Raw genomic sequence first — 15,308 nt, forward strand, 5'->3', positions numbered from 1 at the left:
TTTGCAGTGTATGAATTGCATATCTTTTCTCGTATCTTTTCTCAAGCCTCTATCTTATTGCAGCTGAGGCACTCTGCTAGGCTCTTGGGGACACAAAATCAAGGCAAAATTAGGTTCTTGGCCTCATGGATTTTCCAGCCGTCTCAGGGAAAGCATATGCTCACATATGAGTACATACAAAATAAATACAAGGTAATTTCATGTAGATGGCGGTGTTTCTGATTTGTTTTAAAGGGCTCAGGATTCTCAGAAGTAGGAGCGAGGAGGTAGTGCATTCCAGAAATGGGGGACAGCTACTGATAATGTATGGTAAAAGCAGATAGGACATTGTACATAAGAAAGAGGATGAATGCTAGTTTGACTGAATTGTAGCATGCGTGAAGGAGAGTGATGTATAAGCCTAGAAAGACAGGTCAGATTCAGGTTGCAAAGGGCTTTAAATTCCAAACAGAGGAATTAATATTTGATACCAGGGGTAGTAGGGAGAAACTGATGCTTATTGAATGATGGAGTGGAGTAGTCAGATCTGTGCTTTAGGAAAATCACTTTGGCAGTTGTGTGCATGGTGATTTTGAGAAGGGAGAGGCTTGAGGGAGGGGACTTCATTAGTCTTCAATTTGAATTAATTAATAAGTTCCTAATTGGAAGTTGCATTTGTTCAGGGAAGAGGTGGTGAGTGCCTGACAGGAGAATGTGACAGGTGATATAGAAATAGAATTGACAAGACTTGGCAAATAATTGGATGTGTAGGATGAAGGGTAATGAAGACTTGAAGATTGTTCTAAGGTGGCAAACCTAAATGACCAGAAGGGTGTTTGGGGCTTTTGACCAAAATGGGGAAATTCTGAACAGGGAAAAAAATTAGTCCAGTTTGTGTATATTGGGTTTGAGATGCTTTTTGACATGCAGTTTAAAATATTCAAGAATGACATTGGTGATTTGGGACTGAAACTCAGAAGAAGGAGCAGGGTTGGCTAAAAGATATAGATAAACCTTCATTAACCACCTTGTGCAGTTCATTGTGCTAGGACCTAGTTAGGTGCTGGAGAAGAAGAGGTGACCTTGCACAGCCCTCCTTCACTCAAATCAAAGTCAGCTGCAAGTCCTGTCATCATCTAGATGTCATGGTCCTCTTTGAGAACAAAGGACAAACACAACCTGTGAGTGAGTAGCAGCTCCTCTCCTCTCCTTTCCTCTGGTGTCCTAGCCAGGGGAATGTATACTCCATGGCCAAAAGCTGCCTTTTCTCCTTTGGGTTTACTGGCTATGTTTCTTGTTCAAAGATCAAGCGTTACACCCAATTCACTATGGATCTTATAGACTAGACAAGTCCCCACCCACCTAGCACAGGGTGAATGTAATAACTGAATAGTAATTGTTTCTCTTTTACCCAGGAACCCTGAGGGTCTTCCCCATCACAGTTTGATTTTTTTTTATTAAAGGGGCCATCCCTTGAGTAACTTAAAGAAACCTATTCAATGAATGGGTGTTTTCTCAATGTGAGAATGTATTAAGATTTTAGCCTGAAAAGGCCAGGGTCTCACATTGCATCCTGAGCTATCTCCAGTTGTCCTGATGAATATCAGGCCACTGGACCCAGATGGCTCAAGAGAAGAAAGTGAGGTTGGTGACCTTGCACAGCCCTCCCTCACTCAAATCAAAGTCAACTGCAAGTTATGTCATCATCTTGATGTCATGGTCCTCTTCGAGAATGAAGGGCAAACACAACAACATCTTATTGCGGAAATTGAGCTAAGTTTGTAGCTACTGAAACCAACTGAAGGAATATCTCTAATACTCAGTAAAGTTTTAAGTTCCCTTCAGAATTGATCAACAATCATTCATTAACTGTCTACTCTATGTCAGGCACTGTGCCAGGCTCTGATGATTCAAAGACAAAAGGGAAACAATCCCTACCTTCAAAGAGCTTATATTCTGTCAGCAGAAATAATGTATACAATGGGCATCATATTACTTGCCTTCTCAGTGGGTGGGGGAGAGGCTGGAGGGAGGGAGAGAATTGGAACTCACTCAAATAAAAATTTTTAAAAAAAGAAACAATATGTACATTAATAAGTACTTATGGAATATATACCAATAAATATAAAGTAATTTTGGTAGGGCACTAGAATTTAAGGGGAATAGGAAAAGTTTGATATAGAAAGTAGTGCTTGAACTGAGTGCTGAAGAAAAGAAGGAATTCTACGGTACAGAGATAAGAAGGCAGTACATTCCAGGAATGGAGATAGCTAGTGCTAAAGCAAAGATGGAAAATGTAGTGTTGTACATAAAGAAGAGCAAGAGGGCCAGCTTGGCTAAACCAGAACATGCCGGTAAGGAAGCTGAAAAGGTAGGTCAGGGACAGGGTGTAAAGAGTTTTAAATGCAAATCTAACTTGTTTATATTTGATCCATAGAGTCAATGGGGATTCACTGGAGTCTGTTGAGATAGTCAGATCTGTACTTTAAGAAAATCACTTTGGCAACAGTTGGCATGATGGTTTGGAAGGGGGAGAGATTTGAAGTAGGGAGAGTAATTAGTCTAGCAGTAATCTAGAGTAGCATTAATGAGAGTCTAAACTTAAGTGACAGCTGTATGAATTGAAAAGGAGTCAGATGTAAGGGTCGTGGAGGTAGAATAAAAAGATTTGGCCACTGATAAAATATGTGTTATAAATGAGAGTTGGGAGTCAAGAATGACTCTAATATTGAAAATCTAGGTGACTAAAAGAATGGTGATATCTTTGACAGAAGATGGCAAGTTTTAAAGAGGGGAAGGTTTTGGCGGGGGAAAGATGATGAGTTTAGTTTTGGACATTGAATTTGAGATGAATCTGGGACATTCAGTTTGAAATGTCCAGTAGATGATGTGGGACTAGAGTTCAGGGGAGATACTGAGGCTGGATATATAGAACTGGGAGTCATCTGAATAGAGATGATAATTGAATCCATGGGAATTAATGAAACCAAGGGAGAACACTGGGAGAGAAAAGAGGACCTAGTACAGAACCTTGTGGGACACTCATTTTTAGGGGGTATAATACTGATGAAGATCTTGAAAAGGAGAATAAAAAGAAATGGTCAAACAGGTAGGAGGAGAACCAAGAGAGCAGTGTCACAATCACCCAGAGAAAAAGAGTATCCAGGATGAGTATATAGTCAACACTGCCAAATGCAGCAGAGAAGTCAAGATGGATGACAATTGGGAGAAGGACATCAGATCTGTCAATCATCGGTTGATCATCGGTTAATGTGAAAAATATAAGTTCTGTGAAAAGTCAGGGATTACACTGAGATTGGAGGCATCCTTGACAGAAGTATGTAAATTAGAGAGGAATGGGTTTGAGGGGAAAGATGAGATCTGTAAAGCAAAAGTCCATAGCTTTGACCTAGAGATCCCACCCTTCAAAACCCAAAAAGATCAAAGACAGAAAGTCCCATATACAGGGAGCCACACTTCTTGTGATAAGAAGGAAATGGAGACAAATGCCCATTGATTAAGGAATAGTCAAGCAAATTGTTGTATATGAATGTAATGAATTATTACTATGCCATAAGAAGCAACAAATATGAAGAAGTGTAAACATATACATTGATGCAGAATAAAGAAGTAGAAACAAGAAAACAATACATGTGGAGAAAGCACAGAAGAAAAGAAACTGAACACTGTGTATTGAGAAAGTTTGCCTCAAGAAGAGTTGAAAAAAATTATCTTTCTTCCTACTTTGCAAATGCTAGAGACTTGTGGTAATGAAATATTCATATCCTGTCAGACTCAGATGATATGCTGGTCAGTTTTCCTAGACTGCTCCCCCCCCGCCACCCCCTTTGTTTATTTATTTTTTTACAGAATGGTTCACTGGGCTGGGAAGGGGGCAGAAGTCTATTTAGAAATTGTTGTTGAGTCATCATTTCAGTCGTGTCCGTGGCTCTCTGTGACCCACTTAGGGTTTTCTTGGCAAAGATACTGTAATGGGTTGCCATTTCCTTCTCCAGCTCATTTGACAGATAAGGAAACTGAGGCAAACAGGGTGAAGTGACTTGCCCAAGGTCACACAGCTAACACATGTCTGAGGCCAGATTTGAACTCAGGGAGTGAGACTTCCTGACTCCAGTCCTGGTGCTCTAACCACTGAGTCACTTAGCTGCCTCATTTAGAGATTAATGTGATGCAAAAGCAAAAGGCTACTTCTACAGGACCACAAACTAGTAGAGGAGCCTACAAAACCATCATATAAAATAAGCCAAACATGTCAGGAAAAAGACCTAAAGAGAAAGTGTGAGAATAAGATTATTTCTTTCAGGTCAGCATAGTTACTTAAGAAACAGAAAAAGCTGGATTATGCCCTTAAAATCCTTTCATAATTTATGTAATCTGAATGGAAACTCTTTCAGGGAAGAGACATTTCACTTTTCATCTTTGTATTCCTGGGGCAAAGAAATACACAAAGGCTCTGTGATTTCACCAGTGTAGAATACTCCTGGTGTGTGAAATCTTTTCAGTAATACAGAAGATAGCACACAAATGACTTAGGATATGAGTCCTAGGGAGACACCTGAGGCACAAAGAGTTGCCTAAATTGTACTGGGTCACAGGGCTAGAAAATGTTAGAGGCCAGTGTTTGATCTCAGGCCTTTCTATCTCCAAGCATTTTATTCACTACTTAGAGTGTGTCTTGCCTATAGTAGGCACTTAATAAGTGTCTAGCAACTAAGCATACTCCTTTCTCTTTCTTTTGAGGTTTTTTTGTTTTGTTCTTTCTCATGGTTTTTCCCTTTTGTTCTGATTCCTCTTTCACAACATGACCAAGGTGGAAATATATTTAATATGATCATACATCTATAGCCTATATCAGATTGCATGCTGCCTTGGGGAGGAGGAGTAAAGGGAGAGGGCAAATTTTAGAACTCAAAATCTTATAAAGGCAAAAGTTGAAAACTAAAAATTGATTAATTTAAAAAACAAAAAAAGAAGAAATATGAGAAGATAACTCCCTTCTTCCTTTGCAAAAGTGAGAGAACATAGATGTGAAACATCGCATACGGTATTTTGGGGAGTGGGGGTGATGCAATGATAGTTTTTTGATGATTTTTTTCTCTTGTTAATGTTTATCTTTTTAAAATATTCTTTATTACATAGAAAGTATCTCTGGTAGAAAAGAGGAAAGTGATACAGGGAGTACTTAGGCAATGTAAAATAAAAGATATCAATAAAATTTATTTTAATAAATAAATGTCTATCAAATTGATGAGTCACAAGGAATATGAAAAAATATACTAATCACTTACTAAAGCATGGTGATAAGTGCTGGGGATACAAATAGAAGAGTAAGAAGCACTCTCAGAGAACTCACATTCTAATAGGAAAGACAACATATATGAAGGATTAGCTGAAAAGGTACTATGGCAAAGCAGATGTTAATGCATCTTTTTTTTTAAGATTTAAACTCATTTTCACCCATTAAACCGTGTCCATTTATGATGTTGAACCATTTGATGATGTAAAGGACTTGAGTTGAAAAAAAAACTTTTTTGAGTTTTTAGTAGCTGTAGCATGGACAGAGCTAGTTGTCACATGACATCTCCACAAGGGCTGTTTCCCTTGATGATGATGGCTTCAGAGACTATGCTTGAAGTAAGGCTAGTGGTCCATGGGACGCTACTATTCTTGAGACTCTTGGGCTTACCTGCCTTTGGTCTTGGTGTTGATGGGGATGGCAGGCTCCTTCTACACAAATGTTGTTCCCCTTGACAGCTGAAGGGCTGATCCAGAAGTAGGGCTGGTGGGTTGGGCAGCAAAGTTTAGTGAATCTATCAGAAGAGACTTAGCTTCAGACCTGGAAAATCAGAAATGAGGGAAGTCTGTTGCATCAAAACATCCTTCGCAAGCAGCAAGATTAGTGTGGTTCCATGGCTACATAAGTCCCAGTGTGATTCTTTGTGTCAATCTCAGTGCATATGCTAAGTGTGGCAAATTTCATGTTCCCAGAATGGAGAAAATGCCCACTTGTGCACTTTCAGAGGATACCTTTTGCTAGGTTTTTTTTTCATGTCTGAGAGATGATCAAACATACAGACATTACTTTGCTGGAAGAATGTCAGTATTTAAAAGCAAGCAGGTTTTGTCTTCATAGGCTGGGAAATAAATCCAATAACACTATCAGAATTAAGTACAGGAAAGCCTCACAAGAAGAGTTGCTAGTAACTGGGAAATACCTTGAAACACTGTCAATAAATTCTGAAACCTTGATAACATCTGAAAAATATCTCCTGGGCATATTTAGAAAGATGCATTTCTCCCAGGAGGGAACACCATTTAAAAATAATTGTTCCTCCAGTTTTCAGCCATCAAACAATGAAGTAAACAGATGGATGCAGAGAATGTTTTTGTTAGCCATCTTATCTTAAAAGCACACTATTGAGAACATGTTTGCATAAGATATACCTGCATTTACAGTAATGGTGTAACTATAAAACTGCTGAGAAGTAGCTTATCACATAGGTCAATTAAAATTAGTGTTAGGATTGAAAGGAAAGCTAGAAAACTCCTAAAACCTAAAATCCTATAACAGAGTTTTACAAACAGTGGCTCAGTTTATAGAACATAAGGTCTCTTTCACTATAAGACTGTTATAATGAGAGAAGTGAAGCTAAAGATCATTTTAGATTTGGGCATTTACCTATCTTGCCTCCTTCCATTTCATAGAGAAACAAAGTCAAGTGTATTTATTATACATGTAAAAAACCATGCTATTAATAGCTTTCCTCCACTGCCTCATGATAGCATGGAGATGATCTTAAGTTCTCAAAGGCTCTGGTAGTTGGACACAATCTCTGGCAGTTTCTACCAAGCAGGAAGAGCTTCCATAACTCATTGATGGGCAGTGTATGTACTGTCCAAGAACAAGCCTAAAATAAGTTGAAGAGGCTGATCAACAGGTTGACCAGAGGGAGACAAATGTTTTTAACCATAGTAGCTATTTAAGACCATCAACCAAGGAATTGGGAGAATAGAAAATCTTGAATCCATGGTGGCAAGTGTCACCAAAAAAAAAAAATACAAAGACAGGATAACTTGTGAGGAATACAAATATAGAGACTTGGAGGACAATATGGACAAAGGAAAATTAAAAAAACAAACCAGTAATATCAAAAGAAAGCATGACCTCCACATATGCAAAATATATTGATCTCAAATACAGGATACATAGACAATTTAAGGATTATAGGGCTGCCAAAAGAACATGACAAATCAAAGAACTGAACACCACAGTGAGAGGAATAATACAAGAAAATGGCACATAACTTCTGAACATAGAAGACAAAGTACCAATTGAAAAAAAATCTGCATTCACTCCAAAAAACAAAACAAAACAACCAACCCTTGCTATAAACTCCAAGATACATAGTAGTTAAATTTAACAATTCCATTCACAAACAACAAATTCTACAAGCAACCACAAGAAAAAAATTTAAATATAAAGGAAATTTGAAGAACACAAGACTGTTTGACACCCACTGTAAATAGCAGGAAGGAATGGAATAATGTGTTCCAAAGAGCAGAGGCAACAACTGTCTCAGGGAAGGGGTAAAGCTAAATCTTATTTTATCAGTCAACTACAGGGAAAAGATGCACAAGATGAGAGGACAGAAGTGACTGAATTGGGTAACCTTAGAAAATGTGCTTCAATAGTCAGTTGCTCATTTCCTGGCTGCTTCAGGAACTTTGCAAACTGCCCTAGCTTCATAAGGCACAGCAAGCATAAAGAAATGACCAAATTTTCACTTGACAATTGTCTGAGAGCACAGCTAAAATGTACACATTTGTGTAAATTACATGTAATACAAATGGTCCTCATTCCTATCACTCCCGTTATTAGTGTACTAGGAGGAAGGTCTCAGGGAAATCCTAGTTTTAAAAAAATGCTTAAGTGTCTATTTATAAGACATTCACATAACAACTTACAATGCTAACATACTTCCTCCGGGATAAATGACTGATCTGGATCAATCACTCTCGGAGTCATTTGGGGTTTTTAAACAGACATATTTCCCTGATCCCATACTTGTTCAGCTTATTTTTAAAGCCCCAGTGTATATATAACTTTACATTAGTTGTATTGATTTTCATCTTATCAGATTTGTTCTAGTTTCTAGATAAATAACCTAGCATGTTAGCAATCCCTTTTAGCTTTGTATCATCTGCAAATCTGAGAAGCGTGCCATTTGTGCCTTCCCCTAAGTCACTAATAAAAATGATCATATAGTAGAACGAGCATTATGATCTGGAGAAAGGGAACCTGGGTTTGAATCCAGCTCTGCTCCTTCTTACTTACAGCAAGGTATAGTGAAAAGAGATTTGGAATCAGAGGATTTGGGTTCAAACTTCAGCTCTGCCATTTACTACTCATATGACCTTAAGCAACTGACAAACTCACTGGGCCTCAGTTCCCTCATCTTCAAAAAGAAGGAGATTAGACTAGATGGCTCTAATCTCTAATCCTGTTACCTGTATAACCTTAGGCAAGTGGCAACCTGTCTGGGACTCAGTTTCTTCCATAAAATGAGGGAGGTTGGACAAAATGATCTCTAAGGGCCTTCTAAATCTGACCTATAACATGTTAAATATCACAGAGCCAAGTACATATGCCTGGGGCTCTCCATTATGGATCTCCTAAATCATCGTAAGAGCCATTAATGACAACTCTCCAGCCATTCAAGGAATTCAGAACTATACTACTGTCTAGTGCAGAAATTCTTAAACTGTGGGTGGTAACCCCATATGGGGTCTCACAGTTTAAGAAGTGCTGAAGAGGTTGGGAGTGGAAAAAGTTTAAGAAGCCCTGAGCTAGTCTACATCTTTCCCTTTGTCCACAGGAATAGGAGGAGGGACTTTGCTAAAATCTGGGTAAATTCCTTTTTTATTCAGTATTACTCTGAACTACCAGTGTCAAAAAAGGAAATGAAGTTAGTCTGGCATGAGCTGTTCTTGATGAAGCCATACTGGCCCTTTATGATCACTGCTTCCTTTTCTATAGGATTACTAACCATCCTTTAGTACTTTCTAAACTTGCCCTAGGTCACAAAGGTATTTACTAGAACCATGCCATTTTGACTTACAGCGCAGTGCTCTGATACTGAATAATATGAAATATGAACCATTTTAAATTGGGAAAAGAATAAAGTCATGTTTGAGTTGGTGATTTATTGGAAGTTGTTAAATATCAAACTGTTTTGGAATATAAAATTCAAATGGATAGACTTATCACTTTTACTTTCTTGTCAGAATAAGATAGGTTATCTCCTTTATTAAATTAATTGGGATAAAAGGATGGTAAATTTGTCAAAGAATAAAAAAAATGCTCAAAAATTTTGCCAGTCAAGTCTTTTTACAGACCTATAGTTTGCAGACTCTATTCTCTTTCTTGGTTTGAAAAGCAGAAAATCACCTGCCCTTTTGCAATCAATCATTCAATGAACAAGAATTGATAAAGCACCTTTGATGCAAGGCATTGAGGATTCAAATAGCAAAATTCTCTGTCCTAAAGAAGCTTAAATCTTTCTTCTGAAGGTAGCCTGGATCATTTTTCTTAATCTCCATGTTCTTTCAAAGTCCACTCATAGTGATTTAGTAATCATGTTTGCTTCAACAAACATTTATTAAACTACCTACTATGCACATATCCACTAGTTCTTTCAATATAGTGCATCTGAGCTTGGTAACTTGAAATCATTGAAGGCCACTCTATGTTCTCACTGTATTCCACATTATTTTGGTGCTGAATTCCCTTTAGTCATTTTTGTTCTGTCCTTTCCAGTCCAAAAAAAAACTCCCCTTGACATAGAAAACAGAAATAAAATCAAGGTTGGTTGGTTCTAGGTTTTCTCTGCTGTCAGTTTTCATTATCCCTTCCACCACAAGCAGTACTAACATTTCTTTATAGCTCTTCTTTTCCTGCATATAGATAAGACTATGACTGTTCTTTATAGCTTTTTTCAGAATCTTCATTCTAAATTTTAGTACTCCTAGTCATAGTATTCTCGCATGACCATGCTAGATTTTGTCATCATTTTTCATTACCACTGGCCCTTGCTTCTATCTTCTACATATAGTTTATGTGATGTCATGTGTATTCATTCCAGCAGTGCAGATCATAATCTATATATGCCTTCTCATTATGTGCTACCTGTCAATTTTCTCCTGTAAATCTTAAGGGGTCAGGAGTTGAAATTCACCCAGAGTGACAAGGGCTTTCCTTTATAACTCTTAACACTGAGTGACTATCAGTAAAGCACATAGACTGTCCATCTCTTGTAAATGCCTTTCTTAAAGTCTAAGTTCGAACTTTCAACAAGATGACTGAATGAGAGGTCATATCTAAACCTAGTTCCCCCTCATCATTTTAAAGCAGTATGAAGTGTGCCAAGTAAAAAATATCAACAAGAAATAAAGAAGGGAAAGAAAAACCTGACTGAAAAACTATCAGGAGTGGCTTCCCAAACGAGTCAAAAGCCCCAGTGAGGCCATACTGCAAATGAATAAATATTATGGAGTAAAAGGGATGCAAAAATCCTAGAAGAATGATAATGCAATAATAATGAGACCCACATAAATAATGGGACAACTGCTAGCATTTCCAGAGTGATTTGGAAACTCAACAAAAGAATTAGAACATAGTGCCCATTGGAGACAGATCTGCAGGCAAAGGAAGTCTCCAGTGCCTAGCTTCATAGACTGCTAAGATTTGTAATTCAGCGTATAAAAGAGTAGCCTCTTCAGCCTGAGCATTTTGTGACTTGATGGACATGACTGGGCAGTTAGGCCTCAAATGGCAGCTATAACAATTTGGTTCCTGAGAACAACTTCAAGTGTATAGTCCAGGACAAGTGACTGGGCATAGAATATTGCTTTGGCAGTCAGCCTTGGGCTCTGCAGAGAAAAAAGGAACTCACTTTCGGGAAGTGAAAGACCCTTTCCGAAGGAGCCAAGTAAGATCAAGTTTTCTCTCTTTTCAATTCTCCCCTCACTCTGCCTAACTGGGCACTACCTGGTCCACTTCTGAAATGTTTCTTCACTATGCTTTACATTCTTTTTATTCTGATTTTTTTCTTCTACATAAAATATATGGTAGACTTTGAATTGTTGTGCTGTGCTTGCAACAAAAACATATGAGCTTATCAATAGATACAGAAGAAACCAACAAGATATTGTACTTTTTATGTTAATGCTGTTTTTTAAAAGACAGCATAGCAATGAAAAGATCTTTTCTTAATATTATCAAAAACAGTCATCTAAAACAATAAGGTGCATTGTTTGTAATGAAGAAATACTACAGGCTTAATCAATAACACTGTGGTGAAGCAAGGATATCCTGTCTGTGCTGCTATTTGACATAGTACCAGAAATATTTACTATAGCAATAAGACAGGAAAAAATAAAGGAATAAACATTAGCTAAAACAAAATTATCCCTATTTGCAGACAATACAGTGATTTACTTAGAAAACCCTAAAGAATCAACAGATTTTTTTTAAAAAAATTTAAATTAAGCCAAGTAAAAGGGCCATGCAAATGAAAAAAAAGTAAATGAAATTTTCAACATATCTATATAGAACAGAAACCATGAGGAAATGACAAAAAGAGAAATTCCATTTAAAATAACTAAAAGAGTTAAAACAAGTCAAAAGACTTCTATAAATACACAAATGAAAATATTAACAGAAATAAAAGTCCTAAATAATTGTGTGTGTATATGTGTGTATACATATATAATATTATATATAGATATTATGTGTATATATACACACACATTATTCATAGCTAATAAACTCCATTATAATAAAAATGATGCAACCTAAATTAATCTACAGATTTAGAGCTATACTAAGATCCCAAGGGAATACTCCATAGAATTAGACAAAACAATAAAAAATGCATACGTAGAAACAAAAGGCCAATAATTTGAGAGGCAATAACAAAAACAAATATGAAAGACAGAAGGTTAGCATTATCAGATGTCAAATTATATCAGAAAATAGTAATTATTAGAACTATTGGGTACTAGTTAAAAATAGAATAACATATAAATCAATAAGCATCTATTAAGTTCCTACTCTATCCTAGGCACTGTGGTAAAAGGTGGAAATACAAATATAAAAAGTGAAATTGTCCTTGTTCTCAAGGAACCTACATTCTATAAGAAATATACCAGTGGAATAGACTGGAGAAAAGCAAGACCTAGAAGCAAACTCACAGAGCAGTCTCCTGTGAAATAAACTCAAGAAGGCAAATTACTGGGAGAAGTACTCTTAATAAGACAAGAGCTGGTGGGAAAACAAGAAAGGACCAAAAAAGTAAATTGGCTATCAACAGATTGCAGCATAACCCATAATATATTCTAAATAGATAATCTGAGTATATAATAATATATTTCACAATTGTGATTAGGGGAAACTTTATAACTAGAAAAGGGATAGAGGGAATTTTTACAAAAAATGAAACTGCTCAGAGTCAGAAAAACCTGAGTCTTGTCTGGGACACATATTGGCTCAATGACCCTGGGAAGAACACAAGTTCTTAATGACCCAGGCAACTAAGACTATAAATTACAAAGAAGGTACATATTAACATTGGTAGAGGAAGTTCCTTACCCTGTACCAATAAAATGAGAATTCTAGTAAAATATACATACACATATGTACACATATGGGCATGTATATATATATATATATATATATATATATATATATATATACATATATATATATATATGTGTGTGTGTGTGTGTGTGTGTGTGTGTGTATGTGTGTGTGTGTGTGTGTGTGTAATATATGCATTTGTATTACATACAGGCATACACATATACACATAAACACTTGCCTGAACAAAATTCAGTGCTAAAAAAAGAAGAGCTACGAATTAAGGGGGTGGGGGAAGGGAATCTTTGCATAAAACACCCCTGATAGAAGTCTGAAGTCCAAATCTATAGGGAATTGACAGAAATCTCAGACTATGACATTCCTCAACTAAGTGATCAAGACATAAGAATAGTTTTCTCTCCCGCCAATTTATTAATTTATTTGCTTTCAGTCTTTGACAATCACTTCCATAAGTTCCAAATTTTCTCTCCCTCTCTCCTGCCTCCCTCCTCAAGATGATATACTATCTTATATGACCTCTACACATACATTCCTACTAAACACATTTTCATTAGCCATGTTTTATAGAAGAATTAAAACAAATAGGAGAAACTATGAGAAAACAAAACAAAACATAACATAACAAAAGAGAAAATAGTCTGCTTCATTCTGCATTGTGACTCCATAGTTCTCTCCCTGGATGTAGATGGCATTTTGCATCATGAATCCTTTGGAAACGTTTTGGGTCCCTGCATTGCTGTGAAGGGCTAAGTCTTTGCACACTATGGCTTTTACTGTGTATAATGTTCTCCTGGTTCTGCTCACTTCCCTCAGCATCAGTTTATATAAGTCTTTCTAGGTTTTTCTGAAGTACACCCGTACAGCATTTCTTTTAGCACAATGGTATTCTATTACATTCACAACTTGTTCAGCCACTCCCCAATTGATGGGTATCCCATCGATTTCCAGTTCTTGACCACCACAAAAAGAGCTGCTATAAATATTTTTGCACATATGGGTACTTTTCCCATTTGTATGATCCTTTGGGATACAGCCCTAGAATTGTTATTGCTGGATCAAAGGGTATGCACATTTTTATAGCCCTTTGGACACAGTTTCAAATTGCTCTCCAGAATGGTTGGGTCAAGAATAGTTTTTAAAAGAAAAACTGTAAGCTGTCAACAACCATATAAAAAAGAAAAATGAATATATTGTATATATATACGTATACATATATATTTATATACATATAAAAATGTATAAATATATCAAAACACATAAAAATGTTCCAAATCACTCATAAGAAAAATGCACATTAAGAAAACTCTGGGGGGTGGAGCCAAGATGGCAGAGTAGAAAGACGCACATACGCTAGCTCCAAACACACAGCCCATAAAAATATCTGTAAAAAAGAACTCCCAACAAATTCTGGAACAGCAGAACAATTTGTTCCACAGAACAATGGAGCAGAGGAGATTTCTGTTCAAGAGGGACCTGAAAACCTGACGCAAAAAGTCCGTCGCGCCCCAGACCCAGAGCCGAGCCCAGCCCTGCCTTGGCCACACAGCACCGAGAGGAACAGATCTGAGCAGGCTTCAGGGACAGAATCTCCAGCAGCCGCGCGCGTCCCTCCACCCACGGGCCCCAAAGGTTGGTGAGAGGGTCTTCTAGGCTTGCTGAGAGGGGAGTGGGGTGCCCCCATAAATCAGGCACCCTTGGGAGGCAGCAATGGAGGCAGGAGCAGACCAGGGCTCCCCAAGCAGGCAGGAGCTCAGATCCATTGTTGAAGGTCTCTGCATAAACCCCCTGAGGGAATTGAGCCCCATGTGGTGGCCCTGCTCCCACCTGAGCAGCTGAACTTAATCTCACACTGAATAGCAGCCCTGCCCCCACCCAAAGCCCTGAGGCTGGGAAGCAGCATTTGAATCTCAGACCCCAAGCCCTGGCTGGGAGGATCTGGAGGCCAAGTGGGTGTGAAGAGGATGCTCAGAAGTCAAGTCACTGGCTGGAAAAATGCCCAGAAAAGGGAAAAAAAAATAAGACTATAGAAGGTTACTTTCTTGGTGAACAGATATTTCCTCCCTTCCTTTCTGATGAGGAAAAACAATGCTTACCATCAGGGAAAGACACAGAAGTCAAGGCTTCTGTATCCCAGCCCACCCAATGGGCTCAGGCCATGGAAGAGCTCAAAAAGGATTTTGAAAATCAAGTTAGAGAGGTGGAGGAAAAACTGGGAAGAGAAATGAGAGAGAAGAAAGAAAAGCATGAAAAGCAGGTCAACACCCTGCTAAAGGAGACCCCAAAAAATGCTGAAGAAAATAACATCTTGAAAAATAGGCTAACTCAACTGGCAAAAGAGGTTCAAAAAGCCAATGAGAAGAATGCTTTCAAAAGCAGAATTAGCCAAATGGAAAAGAAGGTTCAAACGCTCACTGAAGAAAATAGTTCTTTCAAAATTAGAATGGAACAGATGGAGGCTAACGATTTTATGAGAAACCAAGAAATCACAAAACAAAACCAAAAGAATGAAAAAATGGAAGATAATGTGAAATATCTCATTGGAAAAACAACTGACCTGGAAAATAGATCCAGGAGGGACAATTTAAAAATTATGGGACTACCTGAAAGCCATGATCAAAAAAAGAGTCTAGACATCATCTTTCATGAAATT

General features: G+C 37.6%; 1 long non-coding RNA gene across 1 annotated transcript in view; it reads right to left on the bottom strand.

Annotated features, from left to right (window-relative positions):
- Positions 1 to 15,308, bottom strand: part of LOC140516410 (uncharacterized) — a 46,222-nt gene that overhangs the window by 13,150 nt on the left and 17,764 nt on the right. Inside the window, exon 4 of the long non-coding RNA XR_011971353.1 lies at positions 5,687 to 5,836. This is a non-coding gene — a long non-coding RNA (uncharacterized lncRNA). The remainder of the gene's footprint in view (positions 1 to 5,686; positions 5,837 to 15,308) is intronic.

This window comes from Notamacropus eugenii, chromosome X (genome assembly GCF_028372415.1).
Source record: "Notamacropus eugenii isolate mMacEug1 chromosome X, mMacEug1.pri_v2, whole genome shotgun sequence".
Lineage (NCBI taxonomy): Eukaryota > Metazoa > Chordata > Mammalia > Diprotodontia > Macropodidae > Notamacropus > Notamacropus eugenii.